The following is a 5,840-nucleotide window of genomic DNA, read 5'->3' on the forward strand; positions in this document are numbered from 1 at the left end:
ATCAACCCAAACCCTAATGTCACCTAGATACTCCATTGTCACCTCAAGTATCCGTGGGCATGATTATACGATATGCATCACACAATCTCAGATTCATCCAACCAACATAAAAGTACTTCAAAGTGTGCCCCAAAGATACTACCGGAGAGTCAAGAACGTGTGCCAACCCCTATGCATAGGTTCCCAATGTCACAAAACCCGCAAGTTGATCACCAAAACATACATCAAGTGGATCGTAAGACATACATCAAGTGTTCTCATAAAGACTCAATCCGATAAGATAACTTCAAAGGGGAAACTCAATTCATCACAAGAGAGTAGAGGGGGAGAAACATCATAAGATCCAACTACAATAGCAAAGCTCGGGATACATCAAGATTGTGCCATAGAGGAACACGAGAGAGAACACGAAAGAGAGAGATCAAACACATAGCTACTGGTACATACCCTCAGCCCCGAGGGTGAACTACTCCCTCCTCGTCATGGATAGCGCCGGGATGATGAAGATGGCCTCCGGTGATGGTATCCCCCTCCGGCAAGGTGCCGGAACAGGGTCCCGATTGGTTTTTCGTTGCTTTGGAGGCTTGTGGCCGTGAAACTCCCGATCTCCATTCTGTTCTGGATGTTTTAAGATACGTAGGTATATATGGGTGCAGGAAGTATGTCGGTGGAGCTACGGGGGTCCCACGAGGCAGGGGGCGCACCCGGGGGAGGGGGGGGCGCCCCACCCTCGTGAGCACCTCCCGTATCTCCTGACGTGCACTCCAAGTCCATCGGGTGGCTTTCCTTCCAAAAATAACTTCTCGAGTTGATTTCGTTCCGTTTTTACTCCGTCTGATATTCTTTTTCCTCGAAACACTGAAATAGGCATAAAACAGCAAATCTGGGTTGGGCCTCCGGTTAATAGGTTAGTCCCAAAAATAATATAAAAGTGGATATTAAAACCCAATATTGCCTAAAATAGTAAATAAAGTAGCATGGAACAATCAAAAATTATAGATATGTTGGAGACGTATCACTACTCCGCCGCTGCTCTTCTAAGCCTTCACCGGACCACCTTGTGTCCCCAAGGTGAGCTCCACATCCTCCCTCCCCTCTGTCTTTCTCGGATTTGAGCCGTGGGTAGCTGTTGCCATGGTCGTGCCTCTGCTTCCGTCGGCGTGCTCGTAGCCATGCCGTTGCTGCCCGTCAAGCTCATACGAGCTCAGGATCATGCTCAGCACGTCCGTGCGGGCCCATTGCACCCCTCCCCCAAGCCTTGTCGAGCCCCATAGCGCTGACCCCGTGCTTCGACCGGATGCGCCGCCGCGTAGCTCGTCGCCGGCGTCGCTCCGGTGACCTGTTGGTCATTTGCTCATGCCCATCTTGCTCGCACGTACACGTAGGCCTCGCTCTGCTCTCTGGATGCCCGAACTCGCGCCGTAGCACCGTTGCCATTGCTTGCCCGAAGCACCTCGCCGCCGGCGAGCTCGAAGCACTCACCCCCGTCCGTTGCAGTCACTCCGGCCACCACCATTCGACGCCCGGTGCCGAGCCGAGTCAAACGCACCCAGCCACAACCCCGCAGACCCTCATGTGCGCCAAATCCACGCCCGCCTCCCCTGTGTCGGCTGCGCTTCCCACGGTCCTGGGCCGTCCCTCTGGCCGCGTCGCCTCCTCTGTCACCGATGTCGCCGCCAGCGTCGCCAAGGACCGCCGCCCCCCATCCCCTGTGCTCGCCCGCGTCCGCTCCAACCCCGCTGTCGCAGCCCCTGCCATCGCCCACTCCCGCCCGGCTGCCCTCGCGTGCTCCGGCGTCGCGCCGGCGCCTAGCCGCGCCGGCTCAATCCTCACTCGGGTCGGGCGCTCGTTCCCCCGCGCCCGTTAAGCGCCCCAGCCCACGCTATGGCCCAGATAGGCCAAAGACACGTGGGGCCGAGCCCCTGTTTTTTTAATATGTGTGTAAAAAAAGGGTATAAAAATTTAATTAATTTATTAATTGGTTAATTAGTTAATTTAATTAAAATGGTTTAATTAAACTAACTAATTAGTGAGCCTAATTAATCTAGTAATTAGTTAGGTGAGTCAAGGACAAGGTACCCCACCCCCTGTTGACCAGTCAAACATTGACTGGTCAACTGGGACCCCCTGGCCCACCTGTCATCCTCTGGTACACTACTGTGTACGCAGAGCTAGGTACCCATAGCAATTTGTTATTTAATTTCGAAATAATAATTAATCCATAAATTGTTTTAAACTTCGGAAATTCATAGAAAATAAACTGTAACTCGGATGAAAAAGTTTTATACATGAAAGTTGCTCAGAACGACGAGACGAATCCGTTCACGCGGTCCGTTTGTCCGCCACACGTCCCTAGCATAGAGAACATGCAACCTTTCCCCTCCGGTTCATCTGTGTGACAAACGTCCGAAACTGGGAAAACTTTCTCGGATGTTGTCTCCCTTTATCGGTATCGTGTAACCCTGCGTTAGAACACCTCTAGCATCACTTATTGTCTTGTCATGCATATGTATGCGTGTATTTACTGCTTGTTCCCCCTCTTCTCTCTGATAGACCCTGAGACTGATGTTGATGTCCCGGTGATCGACTATGTCGACAACGACCCTTCTACCCCTTTCAACGGAGCTTCCAGGCAAGCCCCCCCCCTTTGATAATCCCGATATCGCCCAATCCATTATATCATGCTTGCATTAGATTTTGCTACTGTTATTGTTTGCTCCTATTCTGATGCATCGCCTACTTTTGTTCCTGCTTTTGTTACCTACCTGCTTATCCTAAACTGCTTAGTATAGGTTGGTTAGTGATCCATCAGTGACCCCCAGTACTTGTCCTTGTTGCCCCTGCTTCATCTTCGACGACTCGATCAGCATGATCGACAACCAGAGCCCGACACCTCACATCAGATCACGCCCCTTTTGTTGCTCGACTCTGCAGAGCTGAGTGCCGAGGGTGATCCCTCATAACACACTCCTGATGATAATTATGTAGTGTAGCTATTCGGTCGTGGTCATAGAGGGTGATTTCCTCTTTCACCATTCCCGTACGGCTCTGTCGTTCAACACCTCAAGTGTGAACCTCGAGGGTGGTCCCTCTTACGTTCACCTTGATGATTACATCGAGTGGAATCCTCCGTCGGTTATTCCTCGGGTTTTCCCCCTGATGTTTGGACACACGGTTACCTTGACTTTACTTGAGACCTTGGTGAAAGTTGGGCGGGCCCGGAGAGAACCCGCAATATAATGACGTGGCATGGCCGGGCATTCTAGCCCCTTGTCGTAAGTCCACGAGACTGGCGACTGGGTCACTTTCGATCGTGAGTCTCTGCTCGTCTCCGCAAGCTAATAATACACTATGGTTTGGGTATTTGTTCTGAGTTAGCCTTTTGGCCTTTACGCACCAACCACCACGTGAGAATAGTTATGGGCCTCGATGACGTAGTATCAACCGAAGCTTTGTCAGATGTCCAATTCAGCACTGTGACACGGCTGGGCCGACACCATCCTGTAGTGGGTGGAGCCTGGACCCGCCCTGCGTGGAACGATCCGGAGTGCAACGGGCGATGGGCCCAGACCCCGGAGTGCTTAGGATGTAGACCGGCGGGGACCTCTCGCTGAGCCTAGGTAGGGCTATGACATGTTGATTTTCTGAGGCCGAGCATTGACCCAGAAAAGTGTGTCTGGCCAGAGTAATCAAGCGTGTTGGGAAATGTGGTGCACCCGTGCAGGGAAGATTATCTATTAATAACTGTCTCCACGGTAACGGACGTTCAGACTTATATACTGATCTTATACAACTACAAACGGATACTTGAGATATGTGGCTCCGAGATTGCTTTCTCGCAGCGAGTCGAGGAAGGATCTCTGGGCATTAATGTTACAACATGTTTGTTAATATTAAACTGCTATTCTTTACTCTTCTACATGCTGCAAGATGCTTGGAGCTGCTTGAAGATGCTAGTCTTTGATAGGCTAGGCATTCCCCCTCTATTCTGGCATTCTGCAGTTCAGTCCACAGATACAACCCTTCCATTTGATACCAATGCATACATAGTATAGATCTGATGCTTGCGAGTTCTTTAAATGAGTACTCAGAGTTGCTTTGCTACCCCCTTTTCCCCCTTCTTTGTTCTTTCCGGTTGACGCAACCAGATGGTGGATCCTTGGAGCCAGATGACACCGCCGATGGATGATACTACGTGAAGACCGCCGACATCCAGGAGTAGTTAGGAGGTCCCAGGCAGGAGGCCTTGCCTCTTCGATCGTTCATGTTTGTGCTAGCCTTCTTAAGGCATCTTTGTTTAACTTATATCTGTACTCAGATATTGTTGCTTCCGCTGACTCTTGTGTATCGAGCTATGTATTCGAGCCCTCGAGGCCCCTGGCTTGTAATATAAAGCTTGTATTATTTTGATTTGTGTCTAGAGTTGTGTTGTGATATCTTCTCGTGAGTCCCTGATCTTGATCGTACACATTTGCGTGTATGAATAGTGTATGATTGAATCGAGGGCGTCACAAGTTCGTGTCAAAGCTGACTGCCTGTAGGATCCCCCTTTCCAACTCCTTGGCCGAAGTTGAGTCTAGTCTTTGAAAAACTGTTTTACTAACATGGTTGTGTGGCTTACGGGCCCACGTCGCCATTGGGTGGTATTAGGATCTTTTATTCCTCGTCCTTACTCTGGGAATCTAATCTCTCTTCTATTCGGGTTAATTGATTTTGTTAACTCTAACTCTAGGTTCTCGTAAACACTTTCTCCCAGAGAGCCCCTCACTCCAGATGATTGCTTGGTGCACCAGAAGATTCTGAAGGTACTCTCCGATGTTTTACCGAGTCCCTTGTACCCTTCGTCGTTGCGATCCCTACCACCGATAAATCCTTATGCGTAACTACCTATTTTGTCGTTCATACCTTCATCCCCAGTTGCTCTTGTTTTTACCAGATGTCCTGAAATACTCTTCGATATTCCGAGGATCCTTTATGCTTACTGCACCGCAGTCCTTGCCGGATGAATACCCCTACGGATAATTACTCGCTCTTATCGAGTATCCATTCATCCCCAGTTATTCTTATGCTTCATAAGATACTTTTTAATACAATCCGAGCTTTCGATGACCTCTATCGCCTATTGCTCTAGAAGGCCTTACCTGCCTACACTATGGTTAATTCCATATGCCTAGCAGTATCCATTGACGTCCTTTGTCATTATCATCTTGAGTCTTTTGATTTGATATGTTTGTGTGGCAATCATCAGTTGATCCTTATAGATTATCTTTTTGGCTCAGACGTCTTCCCGAACATGAGCTTGTTCTCAGCCAATCAGATTGCCATCGATTGTGCCCTAAGTCTATTCAACTTAACCATCCTTGGTCAGAGCATTTGCTTCTGATCCCTTGATTTTGGAAATTGTAATTTCTTTGCATTTGAACTCTAAATTAGTCAGTTGGTTCTATAATCTGATATCCTTGCATTCTTTCTATCTCTGGTTGAGTACTGATACTCACATCAGATCCCTTTTGAACCACTAGATCCTTGTGGGGTTCTATCCGACAGCGTCCTTCATATACAGTAACCTTGTGAGGTTTTCCTCGGATACATAATGCCTTTGGTAAATTGTATCTTCTACTTCCTGAACCACACTCTACTCTCGGGATTGAGTTATTTACTCGTGAAGTTTGTGGTATATGTTCCTCAGATGCCCCGATGGGTTGAATCCTTGTCTTACCTAAATCCATGTGAACCCGAAGATTATGCGAGTTATATCTACTGGTGTTTCTTCAGATAAATTTTCAATTCTACAACTTCTTCGAATGCGAGAGGTGAATGGAAAGTTGTGCATTAGAGAA

Source organism: Triticum dicoccoides, chromosome 7B (genome assembly GCF_002162155.2).
Source record: "Triticum dicoccoides isolate Atlit2015 ecotype Zavitan chromosome 7B, WEW_v2.0, whole genome shotgun sequence".
Classification (NCBI taxonomy): domain Eukaryota; kingdom Viridiplantae; phylum Streptophyta; class Magnoliopsida; order Poales; family Poaceae; genus Triticum; species Triticum dicoccoides.